Raw genomic sequence first — 26,778 nt, 5'->3', positions numbered from 1 at the left:
ACACATTCCACCATGGAATTTGAAATTTAGGTTGTGTACGGTGGCCTGAACGATGTAATCTTCCAACCCAGGTATCTTCAAAATAGTCCAAGAAGGGAGTTAGTATTTTCTCATTGGTGCGGTAGAAAGGGCTGTCAATTAATAAATTGTAGTAGTTAGCTACTTCTGTTGTTGGTACATATACCAATGCAATCAACTTTTTTATTTGATAAGCAAAGTGACTGTTTGTACAATATTCAATGCTTAAGGTAGATTTTTGTAAGTGCCTCCATATACTTTGGTTGTAGTGATAATAACAACCTTGTATTGAGGTATGGGGATATATCTTAAGGATAGCTTGAATCATGGCTATTTCAAAGTCAATTATAATTCTTTGAGGATAGTAATTATCTGTTAATTCTTTGATCTTTGTTAAAAGTTCAACGTAGGTAGTATTTGTTTTGTTTGGCAGCAGAGTATAAATTAGAGGGATATTTGTATCTTGGTATTCCCCATGGATGGTGTAAAGTTGATAGAAAGGTTTGGGACAAACTTTAAAAGTCCCGTCCATCATCCATGTTTCACATGATTTAAGTTTTTGCAAATTACTATTAGTAGCAAAAAGTAAAACTCGTTTGTCATGACTCTGGTTGTCATACATTAGGAATTTATCCTCATTATGTGTAATGGTATATTCAGGATATATTTTTATATCCTTAAAACTTTCTGGCGTTGGTGGAGTTGGATCTGAAGCACGTTTAGTTTTTGAAATTAATCTTTTTAAGTTGGGAATAGAAGGTAGCTGTCCTGTCACATGTTCTGGCACTTTGCTTAAAACATTTTTCAAAATACTAGTGCTTGTTTCTTGTGATCTTTTACTAGCATCTTTCAATGTTTCCAGTGCTTCTCTAACTTCCACTTCTGTTACATTTGGTGGGTGGTTATGCTCACGTACATTTACCACATTGTTATCAACAGTTGTTGCTCTACCATAGCATGCACTTGAGTAATATTTGCTACATTTCCAATGGGTCTTATTCGCTTTTACTCTTTCTTGGGTGTAGGTGTAACCCATGTAGTTCAGCATTAGTTTCCCTTTTTGCGAAGTAATGAAAGTAGCTCCAGTTGCCATGTCTAAGGTAGATCTGTGGAAAATATATATATGTATTTTTAAGAACATTGAAGACGATTTACAGAGATGTGTATAAGAGCAGGAAAAAGCGTGAACACATACTTACTATGTGGCTTCACTGGTAATTCTTTTATTCTTATTTCTCTTTCTGAATTTTCTTATTTTTAAGTTCTGTAGTAGTGTTAAAGAATAATTGAAAGACATGATTTAGTGTTATAGGTGTTTGATTTTACTTTCAGAATTGTTATACATACAGTGACTATACTTACTTGATGTAGTAGAAGATGTTGGTAGTGTAGTTGTAGATAGGTAAATCATTTTGTAGAGTCTGTGGAAAAAATAATCATTGTGTTACTTATAGTATTTGGATGATAGTAGTTGTTAACATATGGAGTAAATAGTACATTTACTTAGCAAGTTTAAATAATTTTTATCAGCTATCTAAGTAGACATGGATAAGGTAGTTTATAAATGTTTTTACATCTAATTTTTTGGTCGTTGTTGATAAGTTCAACATGTTTTGTTTTCACTCTAAAGAAGAACAGTTTTTAAATTAGGGAGTTTATCTACTTTTTGCTAAGTTCGAATGAAAAAAGCAATGGGATTTTACTTACTTGAAGTGTAGTATGACGTTTTGTAGTTGTAGTCGTAGGTTTGTATTCTCTTGTCTCAGCAAGGTAACCGTTTTTCTCCAAGTTTGTGCCAAAAATGGTAAATTACGTTAAGTGTATAATTGTTTTTATATTAGTGAGTTAATTAATGGTAGCTTTTGATTGGTTCAATTAGTGAAATTTCAAAATCATTGGTCGAGAACGTAATTTCGAATTAGAAAACCGTTATTTTCGTAAGAGTTTGTTGCATCACTATTTGTTTGTTAAAGTACATTGTAAAAAGTTTTATATGTGCTTTTTTGTTTTATATGTAAATAGTTTATATGTAGAAAATAATGAAATGTGTTTCACATTTAGGCCATCGGAGTGTATGATAGTATCAGTAAATGTAATTTTTTTTAACATATATTATATATTTTTATATCAATAAGTATTAGGAAAACTAAATAATTATATGTGTGAATAGTTTTGTAAAGTAAAATAGTAAAAACAAGTGAGTAAAATAAAAGAATCGTGCATATCGAGTTGGTAATAAAAAGACGATATTTTTTGTATATTTCTATAAGCAGATAGGTCGTCGATGTTAGTGTAGTCGATATAAATGTCTAAGGTAATGATATTTAAAATAAAGTCGATAATGTAGTAGTCGATATTTATGTTGTAGATATTAGTGTGAACGATATTAGGGTTGTCGATAAAAAAAAATCGATATTTGTGTGAATTCTTGTTTAAGTAAAGGATGACGATATTAATGTAAGCGATATTTTAGTGACGATATTTATTTCTGACGATATTTATGTTAACGATATTCCATCATGGAACCATTGAGACAGTCTATCACTCACTAACACACCCATGCACACACTCATCAACCCATACAGTCCTGCACACATGCTGTCTTCAACACATACAAACAGTGAGTCACTCATTCATGCACCTATGCACTACGTAATACCCCCCACCGAACCATACAGACACTCAGACACTCATACTGATACTCAAAAAACCAACTAATAACCTATATAGACACTCATGTAGCTACTCACCAACCCATGCAGCCACTTATACACAAAGTGAGAGACTGATACAGATATTTACACATTTAAACATTACTCACTAAGCCAAGTATTCACAAAGATACACTTAATCAGTCAGTTATACAATCAATTTTTCAAAAACAAATCATCCATTTAGACACTTATATACCCATTTATTCTTCCATCGACCTTGAGATATACATATATAAAACATATGTAATTTTCAGAAAAACACAGATTCACTGGATGATGTCATCAGTGATGTCATTTGAGATGTCAGCAGTGATGTCACGAGTGATGTCACTGACCATGTCATGAGTGATGTAATATGTGACGTCATCAGCAGTGCATTGCAGGCGCGCGAGTTATAGTTAGCTGAACTAACTATAACGGGGGAATTTCAATGGTTTTGTACAAGTGAAAAGTCCAGCTAACTATAACGCCCCTGAAACCTATGGTTTTTTCAGTGAATTTCTAAGGTTTTTAAAATGCTAATTCCTAACTATAGCGTGCCTGAAATCTATGGTTTTTTTCAGTCAATATATATATAAATGAGCATGCAACAATGGTGCCTAATTGAGCTTTTCAGCGCCATTTCCAGATGGTTTTTCCTATGATTAAGGAGCTTTTGCCAGCCCCGAAACGCGTCAGGAGAGAGATATCATCAGAATGTTACTGCCGGTTTTATGAATAAATGGTGTTTTTGACCACTCTGCTGCTGAGTTCGTCCTTGCAACAGGGCAAGTTTTGACTTAATTGAATACGGCAGTCCGGCCGTAGAGGATGAACCACCGCAGAACTGTGCATGGGCCGAGAGGTTTGGAATTGTCTGAAACTTCTGGGCGCAGCGGAGGTGAGAATTACCGGCTACTGGCATTCTGAGGCCCACTGGGGTCATTCATTTTTAACCAAAGACTGGGAGGTGAGCGCTGATCCCACTGGGGATGAATTGTTTACTCAAGGATTAAAAGACCACAGGTACCAGCATGCTTGATAGCGTGACTCACTCGAAAGGCCCACTGGGGAATATTTAAATGAGCATGCAACAATGGTGCCTAATTGAGCTTTTCAGCGCCATTTCCAGATGGTTTTTCCTATGATTAAGGAGCTTTTGCCAGCCCCGAAACGCGTCAGGAGAGAGATATCATCAGAATGTTACTGCCGGTTTTATGAATAAATGGTGTTTTTGACCACTCTGCTGCTGAGTTCGTCCTTGCAACAGGGCAAGTTTTGACTTAATTGAATACGGCAGTCCGGCCGTAGAGGATGAACCACCGCAGAACTGTGCATGGGCCGAGAGGTTTGGAATTGTCTGAAACTTCTGGGCGCAGCGGAGGTGAGAATTACCGGCTACTGGCATTCTGAGGCCCACTGGGGTCATTCATTTTTAACCAAAGACTGGGAGGTGAGCGCTGATCCCACTGGGGATGAATTGTTTACTCAAGGATTAAAAGACCACAGGTACCAGCATGCTTGATAGCGTGACTCACTCGAAAGGCCCACTGGGGAATATTTAAATGAGCATGCAACAATGGTGCCTAATTGAGCTTTTCAGCGCCATTTCCAGATGGTTTTTCCTATGATTAAGGAGCTTTTGCCAGCCCCGAAACGCGTCAGGAGAGAGATATCATCAGAATGTTACTGCCGGTTTTATGAATAAATGGTGTTTTTGACCACTCTGCTGCTGAGTTCGTCCTTGCAACAGGGCAAGTTTTGACTTAATTGAATACGGCAGTCCGGCCGTAGAGGATGAACCACCGCAGAACTGTGCATGGGCCGAGAGGTTTGGAATTGTCTGAAACTTCTGGGCGCAGCGGAGGTGAGAATTACCGGCTACTGGCATTCTGAGGCCCACTAGGGTCATTCATTTTTAACCAAAGACTGGGAGGTGAGCGCTGATCCCACTGGGGATGAATTGTTTACTCAAGGATTAAAAGACCACAGGTACCAGCATGCTTGATAGCGTGACTCACTCGAAAGGCCCACTGGGGAATATTTAAATGAGCATGCAACAATGGTGCCTAATTGAGCTTTTCAGCGCCATTTCCAGATGGTTTTTCCTATGATTAAGGAGCTTTTGCCAGCCCCGAAACGCGTCAGGAGAGAGATATCATCAGAATGTTACTGCCGGTTTTATGAATAAATGGTGTTTTTGACCACTCTGCTGCTGAGTTCGTCCTTGCAACAGGGCAAGTTTTGACTTAATTGAATACGGCAGTCCGGCCGTAGAGGATGAACCACCGCAGAACTGTGCATGGGCCGAGAGGTTTGGAATTGTCTGAAACTTCTGGGCGCAGCGGAGGTGAGAATTACCGGCTACTGGCATTCTGAGGCCCACTGGGGTCATTCATTTTTAACCAAAGACTGGGAGGTGAGCGCTGATCCCACTGGGGATGAATTGTTTACTCAAGGATTAAAAGACCACAGGTACCAGCATGCTTGATAGCGTGACTCACTCGAAAGGCCCACTGGGGAATATTTAAATGAGCATGCAACAATGGTGCCTAATTGAGCTTTTCAGCGCCATTTCCAGATGGTTTTTCCTATGATTAAGGAGCTTTTGCCAGCCCCGAAACGCGTCAGGAGAGAGATATCATCAGAATGTTACTGCCGGTTTTATGAATAAATGGTGTTTTTGACCACTCTGCTGCTGAGTTCGTCCTTGCAACAGGGCAAGTTTTGACTTAATTGAATACGGCAGTCCGGCCGTAGAGGATGAACCACCGCAGAACTGTGCATGGGCCGAGAGGTTTGGAATTGTCTGAAACTTCTGGGCGCAGCGGAGGTGAGAATTACCGGCTACTGGCATTCTGAGGCCCACTGGGGTCATTCATTTTTAACCAAAGACTGGGAGGTGAGCGCTGATCCCACTGGGGATGAATTGTTTACTCAAGGATTAAAAGACCACAGGTACCAGCATGCTTGATAGCGTGACTCACTCGAAAGGCCCACTGGGGAATATTTAAATGAGCATGCAACAATGGTGCCTAATTGAGCTTTTCAGCGCCATTTCCAGATGGTTTTTCCTATGATTAAGGAGCTTTTGCCAGCCCCGAAACGCGTCAGGAGAGAGATATCATCAGAATGTTACTGCCGGTTTTATGAATAAATGGTGTTTTTGACCACTCTGCTGCTGAGTTCGTCCTTGCAACAGGGCAAGTTTTGACTTAATTGAATACGGCAGTCCGGCCGTAGAGGATGAACCACCGCAGAACTGTGCATGGGCCGAGAGGTTTGGAATTGTCTGAAACTTCTGGGCGCAGCGGAGGTGAGAATTACCGGCTACTGGCATTCTGAGGCCCACTGGGGTCATTCATTTTTAACCAAAGACTGGGAGGTGAGCGCTGATCCCACTGGGGATGAATTGTTTACTCAAGGATTAAAAGACCACAGGTACCAGCATGCTTGATAGCGTGACTCACTCGAAAGGCCCACTGGGGAATATTTAAATGAGCATGCAACAATGGTGCCTAATTGAGCTTTTCAGCGCCATTTCCAGATGGTTTTTCCTATGATTAAGGAGCTTTTGCCAGCCCCGAAACGCGTCAGGAGAGAGATATCATCAGAATGTTACTGCCGGTTTTATGAATAAATGGTGTTTTTGACCACTCTGCTGCTGAGTTCGTCCTTGCAACAGGGCAAGTTTTGACTTAATATATATATATATATATATATATATATTCACTGAAAAAACCATAGGTTTCACACATGTTATAGTTAGCGGAAATTTTACTGATAAAAAACCAATGAAATTCCCCCGTTATAGTTAGTGCAGGCAACTATAACTCACGCGACCGCAATCCTCTGCTGATGCTAATACTGTATTTAGACACTTATTTGCCCATGTCTTCTTCCATACATTTTTAGCTATACATATATTACAAATATTTTTTTTTCATAAAGACACATATGTCATCAGCAGAAGATTGCGGTCGCGTGAGTTATAGTTGCCTGCACTAACTATAACGGGGGAATTTCATTGGTTTTTTATCAGTAAAATTTCCGCTAACTATAACATGTGTGAAACCTATGGTTTTTTCAGTGAATTTGCAAGGTTTTTTAAATGCTAATTCCTAACTATAACGTGTGTGAAACCTATGGTTTTTTCAGTGAATTTGTACGGTTTTTTAAATGCTAAGTTACTTTACGCCATTCGTGGCGTGCGCACCCACTTAACGCAGTTTGTTCCGTGCGTGCACGGTGCGCTTCGCGCACCGTGCGCGCACAGTGAGCACGCGGTGCGCTTCGCGCACCGCGCGCCCACTTTACACAGTTAGTGCCGTGCACGCACGGTGGGCACGCGGTGCGATGACAAAGCAAGAAAGCACGTCAACAAATCTGTTTCTGCTTTCCTCCGTGACTATGGTATGGGTGCCATTTACCACAACAACTTGCGTTATGACATGCAAGACATTTATAGAGGAGATGGTGTGCACTTCAATGATGAAGGGAACAGAGTCTTCCTCTTGAACCTTAGACTCTGCATCGGTACTTACTTGTAGGTACCACTAAAAAATCATTTCATAAACACAACGGCTCTTTTTAGAGCCCCCTAATATCTAAACACTTAAATCTGATTTTCATTTTTTTTTTTTTTTTTCTACCGTACGCTTACCGTAAGCTTACCGTACGCGTACCCCGTGATTTTTTTTAAAATCAATAAATGTTTTCTTTGTACTTTACAGTCCTTCTTTGACCCCCTCACAAATGTAAGGGGGTCTGTAACTCTCCTCATTGCCCCCTTTCCTTGTTTTCACTCTTTTTTTTCAGAGTGAAATACACAAAATGGCGGCCGCCGCTTCCTGGTTTCGGCCGATTCGAATGTTTACTAAGATCTAAGAGCCAATCAGAATCGCGCTCGCGCACGCCACCGTACGCTTACCGTAAGCGTACGGTAAGCGTACCGTAAGCGGGCTCAGATATATATATTGATTTAAAGGCTATTTTCTCAGAATCTACTGAACAGATTTACACCAAACCTACAAAAGGCACTTCCTTGACCTAGGGACTACCTCTCTGCCAAATTTTGAGTAATTCTGTTCAGCCGTTCGGGCTGTAGCTCGTTCTAAAGGTCCTATGGAAAAATGCATGGGAAAAACGCGTTTTGGGACCCCCCTTTTATCTCAGCCCCCGCTTGACGGATCCCCCCGAGACTTTCAGGGTAGGAGCGGAGCGTAGCGCCCCACCTATTTTGATAAATTCGCGAGGATTCGTCGACTGGCGCCAAAGTTATTCAAAATAGAATGTTGAGGTTTTCCTATGGAAACGTGGTCCTAACTATAACTACCTACTGGCGACCGCCAGTAGGTAATATATATATATATATATATATATATATATATATATATATATATATATATATATATAATTCTATGCTTTAAAATAAGACATATTTTCATTAGCATTTGTTAGTGACAGTTATGCAAGTGCTTGCACAGCAGTTGCCCGAGGCACTCTTCCAAGTAAACATACTGTAAATATAGTAGATGTCATCACATTCTTGGCAAATATACATGTATTGCAATTACGGAGTATAATGCCAGCTTAACAGTTACAATACACAAAACAATTTTCATGGTGCGTCATATTCAATCCTTGTATAGTGGAAAGTCTTCCTGTTATTTATCTGCTTCCCACTTCATTTTTGTTACAGAGCCGTGTAGTCCACTGCAGACATTGCAAGGCATGTGGATGCAGTATGCGATGATAACATAGAGGGTGAAGACAGGAATTGCACAGTATAGGCGACGGTTCTCTCAATGTCTGCAGCAACCCAAGAACAATCTAGGGGTAGGCCCTTGATCACCATAATACTAAACATTTCCCCGTGTCAAACGTATTGCCCTTACCCGTAGCTTGAACAAATGTAATAATAGCAAAAAGGAGAGAAACAAATTACCAAACCAAAGAAAAATCTCTGGCAGCAGTTGGCCGAGGTGATGCAATCCAACGTCTCTTCAGGCATATAGACGGAACCGCACCCATGTTAGAATCCATCTACCCTCACCTCCCCATATGGAGTTACGACTCAATGAATTCCTAAGCAGTGAGGCAATGATATGGGGGCTTTAAGTAGACAGCAGCTACCGAGTTACTTAGTTCTGGAGTATCACAAAAAGCTAGATGTAGCATCAGAGGATACTCCAGCTCTTTCTTCAAGTGAACCCACAGCGGGGGTAGACAGTCTCAGCATGATTCCCTACATCGGGGTTCCTGCCCATTTCACGGACATTAAAACCACTCATCCTCTGTCCAACATTCAAACAGTGGGTCGGCCTTACGTGTCTGCACCCGCAAGGAGGGGTTCTCTCTCTGCGTCGGGCCAACCGTGTCCCCACCCAGCTGGTCAGCTACCTGCAACCTCTCCAGAATGTTACCCCACATCTCCAAGTCACGATTATAATTCTATGCTTATCATGTTTATAGTTTACAGCATAGTTTTCATATGTTTTTTGATTAAATGCTATTCTTATGGGTCTCTCTTTTATTCATCTATCACAATATGTAAATATTATCATAAGTATTTTATTTACAAGTGCTTCACTATTGAAATATTGAGGAAAAGATTACATTTAAAAAAAAATATTGTTATAAAAATACACAGATAAATTATTTTCAAGTACAGCACCACTTAAAAGTCTGAGTTTATACAATACAACTTTAAATCTCGATATATTATATTCCTTATACATATATATCCTTTCTATGTAGTTATGTATCTATATATTTATTATTTTACTCATGTTGTATAAGAAAAACAAAAAAAATACATTTTACTCTATCCAATGCACTACTCTGTCTCACCCTATACCTCTTTCAATATATCCTTTACCCCAACTCTCTGACTCATCCCAAACCTCATTCCACTAATGTGATCTCCAAAATAACCATTTTAGACTCTTACCTTCTCTATTCCTCTTTGGCTCACCCAAAACCTCATTTTACTACTATGATCTCCCAAACAACCCTTTCTAAATTCCTACCTCTTCCATCTCTTCTTTTACTCATCCCAAACCTCATTTTAGTACTTTGATTTCCCTAATCCCTTTCTAGAGACTCTTCCCTCCTCCATCTCTCTTTTCATTCATCCTAAACCTCATCTTACTATTATGATATCCCAAATAACAATTTCTAGACACTTCTCTCTTCTATCTCTCCATTATATTCAATGCATTAACAGACTCACATGTCCACCACTCAAATTAACTCATATTTCCCTATACCAATCCACCTCTAATCTTTTTGGGTTCCGGAGTATTGTGCTACTCGCCAAACAAAGTGGTTCAATGCCTCGTCAGTGGTAGTAAGCGCTATATAAAATCAATTACAATATTTTCTGCTCTCCCTCAGTCAAGATGCTGCTTCAAATTTAATGTTTGAACAAAATAGTGATAAATTAGAGCAACTCAGCTGCAGTGGCATCATCTGACCCTAAAGAATATAACCCAATACATGTAAATACATCATAAAATGTATAGGAGTGCTTTAAAGCCCTGGTAATGAAAGCGAGAAAGAAAGGTTACCATCAACCAAGGGGTTATGTAGCTTATCTATATTTCCTAGGTATCAGAGGAAAATGAACTTTCTAAGGCTGCACATTGACTAGCACACTTCATTAACATATGCTGCTCCGACAGAACAGCAACACATTCCAGTGTGACAACTTTGGGCATTGATGCTTGCTACCCATGTCCCAGAACTCACGTCTGTCGTACCAGAGCTATTATCCGAAGTCCCTTCGTGATAATTTGCCCTTTGGGCAATTCCTCATGATTAGGAGGAATTGTTCCACCACTGAAAAATACAAAGAGAATACGAGCAAACTCACCGCTCATTTGAAAGAAAAGAAATATCCGATTGACATCATTCGGGGATCTAGGAAGAGAGCTGCCAATAATAATAGGGAGGCTTTGATTGAACTGGCACCTCCTAAAGAAGAACAATCTAGGTTGACCTGTGTCAACACTTTTTGCAGCCATTCGAACCAGATTAAGAAAAGTATCCTCCGACATTGGAAGATCTTGAGTGTTGGGAAAGAACCTTTACCCCGTCCTTTGTTTGCGTTTAAGAGGAGCACGAACATTAAGGATCAAGTCGTACATACCCGGCCCTTAAATAAGAAAAGAACTTCTGACCAAGAATCTCTGTGGGGCTTACCACCCATCAAAGGACACTTCCCATGTGACTCCTGTGCAGTGTGTCCTCAAACCAAACGCACGACTGAGATCGACATAGACACTAACAAGCCGTAGATTTTGTCTAAACACAACAATTGCAATAGCGATAAATTGATTTACTTTATCTCTTGCCCATGTGTCTTGCGCTACATGGGCATGACCACGCATAAGATCAAAACAAGGATACTTGAACACAAAAGCACCATTCGGTGTAAGAAAAGATCTACCAAAATGACAAATCCCTTCTTGGATATGAATCATCCTGCAGAAGACTTACATTGAACAGTTCTAGAGCAACCATATATTTATGCACACGTCACAGATATATCCAGATTTCTTTTCAGAGGAGAACAACGCTGGGTTTACAGAATTAAGAGGGATACCGATGGACTTAATGCAGAGATTCCTTGGTTATTACTTTAAATGCATGCATGCAATGCACATGGATGTAATGGCACCTATGCGCCAAACACCATATGTTTACTTCCTATGTGCCAGTAAGAATTAGTCTTCACCAAAATAACAACGTTGGGTATAGACGCCACATATGTTGCTGGGCTAAGTAAGAAATACAGTAGAGATCCTGTTTTTATCCTGTTAAATACACTTAAGCAGCACACGCAGTGACAATTGCGCCTCTGCATCAGACACCGTATGATTATCACCAACATGCCAGCAAGGATCAGCTATTACAAACTGACATATGAAAAGGGCTTTATGCTCAAACATGTCATGTTGAATCCGAATAATTACACTATACAAAGTGTTGTTCTAACTAACACTGACCATATTCAACAAACACCCGTTTGTATAAAGTATAGCAATAAGAACAATTTGAATAATGCATTGCCTCAGATATAAGTGACAGTAGTACTTTTACACACAAAGGCACCAATCATTGCTTTTGTCCGTTCAATAGTCATCTAGATTCAAGCACTGGTTACGACAAAGTGGTGCTGTAGCGCGCATGCGCTCGGAGATTGATCTCTGTAGTGCACATGCACGCTGTTTTGCCAGTCAACAGGGCCCAGCATTTTGGAGGGCACCTAATGGTCCTAGTGCAGGTGCACGGCGGATAGACGCGGCATTTGGCGGCTACTTATACTACAGCTCTTTCCTCCCGTCGGTACCTCTAGCCGCAGCTCATGTACCACAACGGGGTACCGATGGAGGGGTAAGTCTGGTGATGAACGTTTGGCTGTCTGCTTAAATAAATGAAGCATCGGGTGTGTCTTCAGTTTAGGTTAGAACGAGGTCTTCCTGTTTACCGCGTTCTGGCCGGCTGCTTTGTTATTGCATTATTTAGACAGTATGACTGTTATTAATATCTCGACATCGTGCATTCCCTAGACTTGAGTACGTTTTACATACTGTCTGTTCTTTACATACCAGTTTCTGATAGAATAGTTTTATATGAGCAGTAGTATAACCGCTCCATTCCCTTGAAAGACGCTTTAGGATTGATGTCAACATGTACTGTGCATGTTTGACAGAGTGTTGACCAATGGCTGCTAGTTATATGCATGTTATTGTTTGACTATCACCTGTCATTTAAAAAACATAAAATAGATCTACAACCATTCCATTCAGAACATCATGACAATGAGTTACCCTAATACTATCTAGGCCACCGCATTCCTGTCAGAGCGTAAGGAGTAATGTAAATTAAAGCTAATACTCCTGCATTGGACTATAATCTGTCCATGGTTTTTGAGTTCCCTCACACTGCATTCGTGATTGTTAAGTCCACCACCATTACATTCCTTTTTAGACCAGTGCCCACATTGAGAGTCCTTATGTGTGACACATGATCTTGTTTCTTACAGAGCGGGCCGCCTTCCCTGAGCTGCTGCCAGGTCGAGGTGGGGCTACTTATCCTAACATCTGGGGTAAGTAGATTCACTTGAATACGTTTGAGCATCCAGTCGTGCTCAAAAGGATAGATATTATTAATCCTCCAATAGTAGCATGCATCGTTTTGATATGATGGATTAATGTTTCGTTTGACTTGTTGCATTTTTTGTTTTGTCTCACCTCTACAGATAAGTTCCAGTTATACTCAACTAAACATAGGATTACTGGTTTTGTGTCATTTGTCTTTGTTTTTCACTTCACACTAGCAGCAGCTTTGTTTTTTACTTCTGGTCCTGAAGAAAGCCTAGATACTTATCCAGATTGCTCAGGCTGAAACATGTTGACCGTCTTTGACACCTAGCAGTTTGAATCTATACTGCTTTTTGCACTGCTTTATAACCCTACCAGTGTGAGCAAGTGAAATAAGGAGTGTTTTCCCACACTAGGTAGTTTTAATTTCACCTTTTCAATTCACTCATCTACTTTCTCAAGCTGCGTCCTCACTACACCAGTAACTCACATATGGGATTTTAGTATCCTCAAGAGTAGATCATCTTCTTATAAAAACATCCCTGAGCTCCTGCCACACAGTGAGGGAGTTGCATCCCTCAGTGGGACTAGGATTTCCCACTTGGAGGAGAAGCCCATATGATGAAGCATGCCACCTATGGTGGGTGAGGGCACTCGTCCTAAAAGGGATTGCTCCCCTGTGGTGCTTTTTTGTGAGACACTAATCTTTCATTTCTAAGACTGACTTCATGCTAGCCCAGACCGAGTAGGTTTTTGTGTTATAATTGCTACAGATCCTTCCCAGATACAGTATACAAACGTTGTTGATGTTATTCACTTAATTCAGAGCCAGATTCAGGCAATACCCTGGGCAACACAATTAGCCTTTGCAACAACATTTTCCCACTCAACTTAACTTCAAAAGGGCCATCCAGTGTAGAGAAAAAAAGTGTTCTCTTTTCCAGTGTTAACTGAGTCCACACAGAGTAGATGTAGTTGATGAAGATTTATTGAAGATAGGTTACAGGATATGTAGATGAGATGGATATGTCCAGTACAGGTCCTGAACAAGCCCCACCAGGAGCAGCCAGCATGCTGTTCAGCCCATTCTCAACTGTGACTTTTCTTCACAGACTGCCAACATTCCGTAATACATCCTCACAGTAACACTCCACTGGCTGAGCATGTGGTGGAAAATGGCATGAGTAAACATGAACAGGAAACTAGGATACTACATACCCCCCTTTCTTATATAACGAAACAAATAAGATGGAAACCAAGAGGGAGAACTATAAATGAGATAAAAGGAGAGAACCATAAATGAGGAAAGACAGAGAAATAGAGAAACAGCAAAGCGAAGCAAAGAAAAGAACTGCAAGGAAAGAACAGAACGATAATAGGGAGTAGGAGAAAACAACAGAAGTAAAAAATAGATAAATATAACCCATCCTACCTTCTATAAAAAACAACTGAAAGACAGCGAAAGAAAACAACGAGAAAAAGAATAGATGTGAAAGCACCAATCACTACCCCCAAGACACACCAACTGGCCAGGCAGACATGCGGATAGGCAAAGCATAGTACAACACAACAAAACACTGGACTACACCCAGACACACACAGAGTGGTGAAGGAAAAGTAACCAGAAAAGGAAAGAAGAACTCAAGAGACGCACTACGATGAGGGAAAGACAGAGAAGAAAGAAAAAGTGACATCAAGATGCAAGAATCCATGGATGACAAGAAGACATAACGAGGAGAACTGAAAAAGTGAGAGAACAGAGAAGATGAGAGAAAAAATACAATAAGATCACTCATACATCCCCGTTATAAAATAAACATTGTAATATAATATAGACATAACATTGCATTGTGAAATTGACATTGTAATGATAAAATGAAGACATAACGTTGAGTCAAATAGGACTGGGACCCATGAGACACACTCTAAATAAGAGTAAAGACGTAAACAACGTATATGAAGATGGGAGAACTATAACCCAAGAAATAATAATCCTTGTAAAAACAACTTCAAATAGGTAGGAACCCATAACCAGTCCCTAAGGATAGAGATGGTTAAATAATACAGAAGGACTAACACCCATGCATACATGCCCTGAAAGAGAGAGAATAATGTTAAAAAAAAACTAAAAGGGCAAGTGTATTGTAAGCAAATGGGACTAAAACCCATTGCTATCCCTATGGAGGGACGCCTAAAATGTAGATTGCATGCATTTAAACTGAAATAATGAACTCTTGATGGTGTGTACCTAGGGTCCATGTAAAACATAAATGATGAACTCTTGACAGCGTGTACCTAGAGTCCATATACATACGTAAACAACTAGGACTAGGACCCATTGTTATACTGTCGGGAGGTCCCCGGGTAACAGGTCTCTCTCTCTCCCACTGAAACTGATGTCCTGCTGCTCCAGGTGCAGGACGCGGACGGTCCCTTTAAACTGCCCCGGAGTAGACGAGAGGAGGAGTCAGGAGGAGTGATGACAGACTCAGCCCTCCTATCAGAAGAGGCCGCCGCGCTCAAAGAGGAAGCAATCCTGTGTACGAGCGCGCACGCCGAAGGAAGTGAAAAGAACAGCGAGGAAGAGAGGAAGACGTCTGGGAAACCCTGTGGAGTTCGTCCAGCTGCTACTGATCCCGGAGTCCCGCTGAAGGTCCTGGAAGGCAGCGATATGCCAGGAGGCCAACGACAACACGCTTCGCCCCGCCACACTCCAGGAGGAGCGTGGCTGGAGCAGGGCATCCCGGCACCGGTGAAGACCAGGAACCACTCCTGCAAACCGAACATACTTTGTTTCTCTAGTGTAAAGAATAAACCTTACCCAAAGCATCCAGAAAGCGTCCGACCACTTACTTTGGGGCTACGGGATAGTAGCGCATACAAAACCCCCTTGGGAATTGCAACATATACTTATGTAGAAAAGAATAAAATAGAGAATGCGCATGTAAACAAAAATAATGAACTCTTAACGGTGTGTACCTAGAGTCCATGTACGTACGTACAAAACCATCATACAATCCTATGAAGGATAAGAGTGAAGTAAACAGAAACTTGATGAAATGTACAACAAGCCCAAAACATGGATGCATATGGTAAAATAACAACCACTAATTAAACAGGCTAAAATTGCAATAAACATTAACATTTCATTTGCAGACAGATATAATTATGTATGTATGTGTCACTGTATCTGCGACACACATCAGTGTTAAACAAACACTAGAAGACATAGTCCGAAGTAGACAATAATCAATGAGTTTCTTGTGCACAGATAAATAAATATGAAGGAAAACTACAGAACAGTCAGGTTACAACTGTCTGACAATAAGTTCAAGACATACTATACAAAAACTATAGGACTGTTGACTGTAAAAATCACTGAAGAAATGCACAAGTAAAATAAACAAACTCTAAAACAAGCATTGAACCTTACTCTGTAGTAAGATGAATATTAAACGAAACCATGGCAGAAAACCACAACACAATAGCATGAAACAACAAAATAAATTATTATTTGTTTGCAGAACTTTAGCCAGGTGTGCCTGTCACCGAGGAATAGGGAAATCAAGAATGGCAGGCAGGCGAATTAATGTGAGAGTTCAGGCTGCAAACAGTCAAAGAAGACACTAACCTCATTTCAGCTAAAATATAAATGTAACCTCTGGTAGCCAAGAAAGAATGACTTCCATAAGACCAGGTACAAGATGTGGCAGAGCGAGAACTCTTGGCTGTAGGGAATATGTAGCTTCGGAAGATCACCGGGGAATACGAAGAGTCAATGCTGAATAACCAAAGAACTTCCGGGTTCCAGTGATACTGTAAACAAGATGGTGGCACGCTTCTGATGCAGAGCCGGGTGGCTCTGGGCACGTCGATGCAGGACCGCATAAACGCTGCTGGACACGCTGCACGCGTGGGTTCGTATCCCATCCTCGTCGCCAAATATTTGTAGTAACTGAGTCCACGCAGAGTAGATGTAGTTGACGAAGATTTATTGAAGATAGGTTACAGAATATGTAGATGAGATGGATAAGTCCAGTACAGGTCCTGAACAAGCCCCACCAGGAGCAGCCAGCATGCTGCTCAGCCCATTCTCAACTGTGGCTTTTCTTCACAGACTCCCAACATTCGATAATACATCATCACAGTAACATTCCACTGGCTGAGCATGTGGTGGAAAATGGCATAAGTAAACATGAACAGCAAACTAGGTTACCACACAGGTTTTGCATTCCTAATAATCACCAGTGGTGTAGTTTTGGGGGGGAAGGGGTGGGGTGGTGTTTGGGATGTGAACCCCCCTAAATAGATGCATTCTTGGCTTGGGAGTTACGTGTTGGGGCCCTGAGTCGGGTCCGCTATATCTGTGTTGCTTTTTATCGTTCTAATTTCACTGAGAGTTTTTAACGACTTCATTTTTTGGATCGGGAACTTAAATATATATAGTGACTGGTTTGCCAAAAAAGTAGCAAATCTGCACCTATAGAAGAATTTATTGAATGGGAGAAAATTTGCTACTGTTTGGAATTAACAAATTTGGAGGGTTTTGCCATTCTCAGGTTTCCAGGCATAATACTGGCAATCAAACAACCAAAAGATGATGGGAATAATGCTTGGAAACTGTCTCACCAACAGGCATCACATAGAACAGTATTCAAACTAGTCCTGGGTGAAATTTAAATTACGCCAGCATAATTTTGCATTCATCTGGGTATGCAAAATTCCCAAAATTACACCATTACACAAGTTTGCGTAATTTTGAGCCATTCGCTGTAAAAAGAGTGGAGTGGAGTAGAGTGGTGCAGAGTGTAGCAAAGTGGTGTAGAGTAGAGTAGCGTGGAGTAGAGTGTTGTGGCGTTGAGTGACATGGAATGTTGTGGAGTGGAGTGGTGTGGCATGGAGTGGTGTCGTGTGGAGTGGGATAGAGTGGATTGTCATGGAGTGGAGTGTTGTAGAGTGCAGTGTCGTAGAGTGGAGTGCCGTAGCGTAGAGTGGAGTAAATCTGTTGTAGAGTGAAGTAGAGTAGAGTAGCATAGAGTGGAGTAGAGTGGTGTAGAGTGGAGTATCGGAGTATTGTGCAGTTCCGTAGCGTAGCATGTAGTGAAGTGGTGTAGAGTAGAATAGGGTAGAGTGGAGTGGAGTAGAGTGGATTAGAGAGCGTAGAATGGAGTAGAGTTGCATAGAGTGGAGTAGTGTGGATTAGAGTAGAGTGTCATAGAGTGGAGTGGTGTGGAGTAGAATGTAGTGAAGTGTCGTAGAGTGGTGTGGAGTGGTGTGGGATAGAGTGGAGTGTCATGGAGTGTCATAGAGTGAGGTGCCATAGCGTAGAGTGTAGTAACTCTGTCATAGAGTGTAGTAAAGTGTTGAAGAGTGGAGTAAAGTAGAGTGGCATTGAGTGGAGCAGAGTGATGCAGAGTCTAGTGGTGTAAAGTGGAGTAGAGTGGAGTAGAGTGTCGTAAAGTAGGTTGTCTTAGAGTGGAGTGGTTTAGAGTGGAGTGTCGTAGAGTGGAGTGAGATAGAGTGGAGTGGGATAGAGTGGAGTGTTGTGGAGTGTTGTAGACTGGAGTGCCAGACATTCGTAGAGTGGAGTGGTGTAGCATACAGTGGAATGGAGTAAAGTGGCGTAGACTGAAGTAGAGTGTCTTAGATTGTTATAGCTTGTCATAGAGTGTCGTAGAGTGGCATAATGACTTAGAGTGTCCTGGAGTGTCGTACAGTTGCGTGGAGTATCATAGAGTGGCGTAGAGTGGATGGTAGTAGAGTGGAGGGGCACAGAGTGGAGTGGAGTAAAGGTTTAAAGATTAGAGGGGCATAGTGTGGAATAGAGTGCAGCAGAGTGGAGTGTCGTAGAAGGGAGGGGAGGGAAGTAGAGTGGCTTGGAGCGGCATAGAGCGGAGGGTCATAGAGCGGAGGTTTGGTGTGGAGTGGAGTGGCGCAGTTTGGAGGGGCACAGAGTTCAGGGTTGTAGCGTAGACTCAGTGGTGTAGTGTAGAGTGGCTTAAAGTGGAGTAGAGTGGAGTGATGTAGAGCAGAGTAAAGTGGCCTAGAGTGGAGTGACGCAGAGTGGCAAAGAATGTTGTAGAGTGGAGTGGCATGGACTAGAGTGTTGTAGAGTGACGTGAAATAGAGTGTCGTAGAGTGGAGTGGCGTAGAGTGGAGTAGAGTGACGTAGAGTGGCATAGAGTGTCATAGAGTGGAGTGTCATAGAGTGCAGTGTCATAGAGTGGAGTGGCATAGAGTGGAGTGGCATAGAGCATTCTAGAGTTAAGTGGCATAGAGTATTGTAGAGGTTAGTGGTGTAGAGTGGCATAGAGTGTATTCAATTGTCATAGAGTTGAGTAGCGTAGAGCAGAGTAGACTGCCATAGAGTGGAGTGAGGTAGAAAGGAGGGGCGAAGAGTAGAGTGTCATAGAGTAGTGTAGCACAGAGTGGAGTAAAGTGTCTTAGAATGGAGTAAAGTGTTATAGCATGGAGTAGAATGGAGTGGTCTAGAGTGGAGTGCCGTTGAGAGGAGTGGAGTGTCATATAGTGGAGTGGCATAGCGTGGCTTGTCGCAGAAGGGAGTAAGGTGGTGTGGAGAGAAATAAAGAGGAGTGGAACAGATTGGCATTTAGTGTCATAGAGTAGCGTAGAGCAGAATTGCATAGAGTGGCGCAGAGTACAGGGGCATCGAGTGGAGTGGCGTAGAGAGGAGTATGGTGGCCTAGAGTGGAGAGTGGCATGGAGTAGCATAAAGTGGCATAGGGTGGTGTAGATGGCATGGAGTAGAGTGCTGTAGAGTGACATGGAGTAGAGTGTTATAGGGGAATATACTGGAGTGTTGTAGAGTGGAGTGTCATAGAGTAGAGTGTTATAGAGAGGAGTAGAGTGGCATAGATTGGAGTATCATTGATTGGAGTTGTGTGTTATGGAATGGCATAGAGTGGAGTGGAGCAGAGTGGAGTAAAGTGCCATAGAATGGAGCAGAGTGGCGTAGAGTGGAGTGAAGTAGAGAGATGTAGATGGGAGTAGAGTTGAGTGGCATAGAGTGGACTAGATTAGAATGGTGTGGTGTGGTATAGAGTGGAGTAAAGCATTGTAGAGTGGAGATGGGTACAGTGGTGTAGAGTGGAGTGGGGAAGAGTAGAGTGTCGTAGAGTGGTATAGAGTGGAGTAGGGTAAAGTGTTGTGGAGTGACGTAGGGAGGTGTGCTGTGACATAGAGTGCAGTGACGTAGAGTGGAGGGGCGTAGAATAGCATGGAGTGGAGTAGAGTGTCATAGAAAGGAGTAGCGTAGAGTGGAGTATGCATTGTGGAGTAGTGCACTGCCATTACAAACTATACATTTTCAATTTAAATGACCATTGCATCTGCACAGACATAAAGTTTTACTAATAAAACTATACAGCACACAAACAACAAGGTGTGGAAATTGCATCATCTAGTGTATTGATTTGTTTTGATTGTATTAAAATATTTGTTTGCAGCACACTTCAGAATTAAAAAAAAGTCCTTCATTTGTGCAATCCTAATTCTGATATATTTTGAAATATTTGCACAGTTCCTTTCAAACATTTAAAATGTGTTGTGTGTTAGAAAAAAGTATTTCCTTTCACACCTCCAGATAAATCCTCTCATTTTGTAGTCAAAGAAAGAAAAGTAAACACCACGCTCCCTGAGAAGACAAAGCCTGACATTTGACCTCTGTTTTTGAATGCACAGCAAATGTGACAAGTTAAGAACAAAATGTAAAGGCCAGTTTACAGAAAGCAACCACTCATGGAAGAGTACAGTAAATAGGAAATGCTCCACGGGGGAGACACAGACATGCCAGGCAGCCAAAAATAAAGCCATCAAATTGAAAGCAAGTAAATATGAGTTACAAACCACAAAGCCAATGGGAAGCAATGAGTGGAATGCATTCTTAGGTCAGCTTTCAGAATGTCCCCAAGAAGCCTTTAGAAACAAGTCAGGTGGGCTGTTTGGTAGGCTTCGACCTAAAAATGGGAACGCGCAAGGCTGTTGGGCCAACACAGAAATATGTTAAAAACACGACCATTGACATGTTTTTAGCACAGGTATTTGGGGAGATTTAAAAACAGGTAGAGTTGGCAGAGAGGTGCCTCTCTTTCTTTTACCAACGACGTGTCTGCTCCAACTACACCGCAAGCACTCATAATTGAATCCCAGATTCACTTCCCCATCCCTGTCTCACACGCCGACCCCATTATTTTTACACCCACCGCTGACCAAGGTACCAACACTATTGTATATCCATTTGATTTGGAGCAGGCACCCAAGTGCATCTAGAAGACTTTAAAAACTTTTAAAGAGTGGCGGGATTTGTACCCCGCCGCTGACGCCTGACTTGGCAGTGGCCCAGTCTCCCTAGTCTGCTAGTCACCTTGGTTCTGGGTATTGTGTCCACTTTGTTTCTGTCCCGGCCTGTCCCCCCCCCCCTATTCCTGTGTATTGGTGGGGTCCTCCCCAGGGGAGCTCATAATGCTGCTTTGCCTTTTGCTGCCTTGTGGATTTGTTTGTCGTTTCTTATAAAAAATGAAACCGCCAGTTGTGGGGTCCGGACGGCGTGGCCGCCAACGCTTCCTTCGACTTCTGGGACCTTTATCACTTGCCGCTTGTGTTTAATAGCTGTATTTTATGCTCTCACTGTTTGCTAGCGGCCGGCCTGAAGGTTGTAGGCCCATCTTTGTATATCTTTTGCATTCTGTAAAAAAGGTTTAAAAAAAAAAAAAAAAACTTTTAAAGAGTGTCCTAATGTGCAGCCTGTTATGCAAATTATCAACCAAGAAGGCTGTGTGCCTTCAACAGGCTTGCATTAACTTGCTGACTTAGGTGGTACTTTATTTCTTGGTGGACAGCCCCGCCGTTCCTCCATGGGGTCGGAGTAAATTACTCCATCCCCATGGTGGAGAGACCACCCACCTGATTCATAAATTACTGCCGTGTTAGTCATTTATAAAAACATTGACAGGAATCGACGTCATGGCGGTTCCTGGTAACGCATATTACTCTGTACTATGTTGCTGCATCAGCAGGACGCAGCCCTGTAGCACAGAGTAATTTTTTTTCTTTATAAAAAGAAAATATAGAAACGGGAATAAATATAATTCTCCCCTTGACATGGGAGTCTTCTCCCATGGCTGGGGAGCATCATAAAGTTTTTACTCTTCCTTGCCTCCAGGCTTTATCTGGTGGTAGGAAACTGTAAAAAATGACTACATGTCCGTCCATCTAAATTGAGCAGGTAGACATGTAGCGATTTCTCCAATGACCCTGACTCCCCAGGGCTGTCTGAGAAGTTTGTCCACGATGGAGACAGAGTAGTCACCGACGGGCCAAAATGAAGGTCCACCCGCATTTAAATTGGGCTGGTGGACCTCCATGTTGGTAGCATGTATGCTCTGTTGCCTTCTCAACGGAGTATACATACTGGCAACACATAAATGACCCCTCTAATGTGTACTAAGCAGACATTGGTACATTGCCACATAAGTTGATTTGGGGCCAATACTGAACTTGTCCTCTGCCGCCTATCCCTGGAGGTGAGTTTTTCTGAGGTCTTGAAGGCCTTTGACAGGCTGGGAGGTAAAATAAGGGAATTCTTTATTAAGCCCATCAGAAGAACATGCAGTGATACCAATGTGTGTTCCGACAAAGCTTGCAATTCATCAAATCGCAGGCTACTTATGAAAAGTGGACCTAAAGATAGGGATGGGACAATTCAGTGCTGAAACATTTACAATCTCTTAAAAGAAGGAATAAGGAACTTCAGTCTGAAACCTGGGAAACCTTAGTCCTTTCCTGCAAATCGAGAGACACCAACGCCTTCTTTAAGGCAGCCAACACCTGAGCAGTGAGTGGAACATTTTACAAAGCTGTATAGTCCCTTGGGTGGGGGTAAGAAAATGCTCCATATAAGAAGACCCATATACCCGACCAATCGAGGTTACATTATCGCAATTAACATCCACAATCCTAGGAAGTCCGGGCCCAGGTAGGGTCCCAGTGGACTCATCAGTAGGGTTGTGGGGCTCCTACTAACAATATCAATCCCAAATCAGAGCTCCCACTGCCTTAAATATTGGCGATTATAGTCCCCATTTTCAAAATAGGCAGCAGAGGTGACCCTTGCTGTTATCGTCCAATTTGCTATTGTACTCAAAACAATTAAACTCATAGGAAGGGACAGATTTACAAACATTTTGCATTACAAAAGTGTCACAAATCAGCACAATTTGTTTTGTTATTTACTTTCCAGCGCAAAACTTGTTTTGAAACATTTTTTGCTGCTGCGTAACATTGCGTGAGAATTTAGTAAATCTGGTCTGAAGATTTGTTTTGGACAGGCTTGAGATCTGGACCAAAATGTGCACTATACTGTCAGGTGCAATACGGGTTCTGGACAGGAGTTGGGACACTGGAACAATGTTTACATTTATATTTTGTTAATTAAGACCATAGCTACATCTTACCGTATTTGCTTATCCTTCATGGGCCTGCATGTACATGTGGCCGATTTTATCTTGTTCGTATTACATATTAATGAATTAGAGGTACAGCTTATAGAGAAGGGGTAGGACATGTCTAAGGTTTAAAGAAAAACGCTACCCATACCCCTTTACGTCGATAGTACAGTTTTGATAGCCAGAACCCCGAATGACCTAAAACAATTGATCAATGCCTTTGTTAACTTCATGGATGAGCTGACCCTTGAAACCAACCACTATAAAACTTTCTTTCTGGCCCAGGGGTGAAAAAATCTGAAGACATGGGCTTTTACAATTAGGGGTCACTCTATAGGAAGGGTGTTTCAGTTCCCTTATTTGGGAGTGACCTTTGACGGAGCTGATTCAAGGGAACCCTTGGGCATATTTCCAAGCCCCATCGCCACCACAACGTCACTTTTTTGGACATTGTGGTGGCGATAGGGGCTTTGTCTTATTTACAAGGCAGGGTTAAGCCACTTAACGTGGCTTAACGCTGCCTTGTAAATAAGGCACCCTTTCACGCTATACTTGGCGTAAAAGAGGCGGGCCATGGGTGTTGTGGTGGGCGTTCCACCACAACACCCATTGATTTTGACGCTGCCCTATATTTACAAGGGTGGCGTACGTTCTAAGGAAGAAATGTTTAATTTCTCCTAATTTTGCTGTTTCCATCTGTGCTGTTTTGTGCAGCACACATGGTGTTTAATTTCTCCTAATGTTGCTGTTTCCATCTGCACTGCATTGCGCAGCACACATGGAAATAGCAAAACTTCATTGATGATTGTTTATGTGCAGGAAGGTGTCCCTTCCTGCACATAAACAATCATTAAAAAAACATGATGATTTGCAACTTCTATGTGTGCTGCATTAAGCAGCACACATAGAAGTTACAAATCGTCATTTAAAGATTGTTTATGTGCAGGAAAGGGGACCTTCCAGTAAGTACATAAACAATGTTCCCTGCAACGCAGACACCCTTGCACTATGGTGCAAGGATGCCTGTGTTGGCCCTCGGCAGCTAAATTTAACGCCAGCGCAGGGGGAAACGCGGGGCTGCACCATATTGTAAATATGGGGCAGCCCTGAATTTCAGAAGTGGCGGAGCGCGTCGTTAAGCCAAGAAGGGTAACGCCATGCCCCGTCACTTCCAATGTAAATATGCCCCCCTGTCTGTTGAGCAGAAAACAAAATTTTGCTTGGTCTGTTGGTCTCATGTTTAACTAGATATAGGCCACAAACTGATTATTCCCCTTATGGAAATCTATAGTCGGAAATGCCTTCCATTGCTGTGTTATGGGTCTTGTATTTGGGGTTAAAAGGATGTGAGCAGCATCCAGTCTGAGTAAAACCGTGTGCTGGAATGACTTTAGAGGTACCTCCTACCAGTACAAATTTTGGTTTTCATGTGGAGCCGGGTGGAGGATTTATGGTGGACAAAATTAGGTCAACCTGCGAATTAGGTCTGAAAATCCCTTGTCTTACTTACATAATGCCTGTTTTGGAGCTGCTGGGAGGGTCCTGCTTATTTAATAACCCCAAGGGAATATTGAGTATTGATAAATCATAGGTAAAACAGACCTTAATGGATCTACGGATCAAGCAGAGAGGAGCACAGGAGCTTAATAGACCCACCAATAAGGACTATGAAGCGACTAAACTTCTATTGGTTTGGAGCCGTAGCAAGACCTGGGGCCAGAAGTATCAAAGGGTTTTACCCATTCTGTGTCTATGGGAAAATGTGTTCATACATATGGCCCCTGGTTACTCATTTCTGGGAGCATTCGCTCCTCACCAAGTTTAGAATGGGCTCCATTCGATGGTAACTAAGCTTCCCCTTGAACCAATTTGACCCAGTGTCCATTTGTATATATCCTTGTGTTGAATCTTTACCACGCAGTTTCTACATTTTGTGTTTTTTTGTGGAACCTTTTACAAAATGTTTTTATTTTCAGTTTTAAGGACTTTAGAAGTTGCAAACCTGCTCAAATTTTTCTCAAAATTATTTTAAGCCGTGTGCTGCTGAGTTTGCCTTTGCTTAAAATTAGTCATCCGCTCTTGTACACCCTTAGGGCCCGATTCACAGAACTAACTTAAGACAAAATCCTAAACTTACTACTTTTAGTATTCACAGAAGGCATTTAGTAGTAGTAAAGTTAGGATTTTGTCTTAAGTTTGACTTAAGACAAACTTAAGACAGACTTAAGACAGACTTAAGACAAACTTAAGGCAGACTTAAGACAGACTTAAGACAGACCTAAGACAAACTTAAGACAGACTTAAGACAGACTTAAGACAGACTTAAGACAGACTTAAGTTAGGATTTTGTCTTAAGTCTGTCTTAAGTCTGTCTTAAGTCTGTCTTAAGTCTGTCTTAAGTTTGTCTTAGGTCTGTCTTAAGTCTGTCTTAAGTTTGTCTTAAGTCTGTCTTAAGTCTGTCTTAAGTTTGTCTTAAGTCAAACTTAAGACAAAATCCTAACTTTACTACTGCTAAATGCCTTCTGTGAATACCAAAAGTAGTACGTTTAGGATTTTGTCTTAAGTTAGTTCTGTGAATCGGCCCCTTAATGTTTATCTAATTGATGTCTTATTGGTCGTTTTATAATGAAGAATGTTGTCATTTGTAGTTGCGAGATATATTGATATAAAAAAAAATTAAGCTGGCTATTTTAATATTTTAGGTCATTTCTTGGGTGTTGTTGCACTTTTATGATTATAAATGAATAATCGAATAAAGTTTTGAAACTGACTAATAAGGAAATTAAAGACAGGATTTATACAGGGATTGCAGCATCCTAGTTATTATATACTTTCCATGATGAACTAGCAATGTACTGATGCGATATAAGTGTTGGTTGATAATATTGACCTCGATATAGTGTCATACAACCCTTCTTCTAACTTGGTGCAAATGCTAAGACCTACACAGTAATTCCCATGGCAAAAATCTTCAACTAGGTTAAAACTAATATTTAGAGTGTATAACCATCAACCTGCAGGTGCCTAAAACATTACGGCACTACAGCTTTAATGTTCCCGCGGTCCATATGTGAGTAGCTCCCCCAGTCCATGTTTTAGCTTTGCCTTTAGGGACCCGAAGTCCTAATTTAGAATAGGATAAATATTACAACAAGCACCACAATACAAAGGTAAAGATTGGACTGGATTAGCTACTCTTACATGGACCTGGTGAACTTAAAAACTGTGCAGCAGTCACATATTACGAGTTACAGCAAGAACCAGCTGGGGGAAGGGGCCTCCCCCTGCATTTGAGAAGATGGAAAAAATACCCACAAGAGGACCTGAGATGTTAAAAGGGGAAAGAGAATACAGTAATTTTTGTTTTTGCAGGGACCTTTCGCAGCAGATATTTAACCATAATTTCTATATTATTTTATTTTTTCAATATTTCTAGACCATTTAATTCAATCAAAAAATTCGATTAAAGTGCATTTCAGGCTAGTTATTCACACA

General features: G+C 41.4%; 1 long non-coding RNA gene across 2 annotated transcripts in view; it reads right to left on the bottom strand.

Moving 5' to 3' along the window:
* LOC146811376 (uncharacterized) overlaps window positions 1-26,778 on the bottom strand; it is a 316,012-nt gene that overhangs the window by 166,522 nt on the left and 122,712 nt on the right. Inside the window, exons 1-2 of one of the 2 annotated variants that reach the window (XR_014966719.1) lie at window positions 1,381-1,434; window positions 1,218-1,282 (exon numbers count right to left, since the gene is read on the bottom strand). The exons of the other annotated variant lie outside the window; for it this stretch is intronic. This is a non-coding gene — a long non-coding RNA (uncharacterized LOC146811376). Of the gene's footprint in view, window positions 1-1,217; window positions 1,283-1,380; window positions 1,435-26,778 lie in introns of those variants that run through there. 2 annotated transcript variants of the gene reach the window in all.

This window comes from Triturus cristatus, chromosome 7 (genome assembly GCF_964204655.1).
Source record: "Triturus cristatus chromosome 7, aTriCri1.1, whole genome shotgun sequence".
Classification (NCBI taxonomy): Eukaryota; Metazoa; Chordata; class Amphibia; order Caudata; family Salamandridae; genus Triturus; species Triturus cristatus.
Note: the sequence above shows the minus strand (reverse complement) of the source record. Positions and strands in the feature narration are given on the sequence as shown.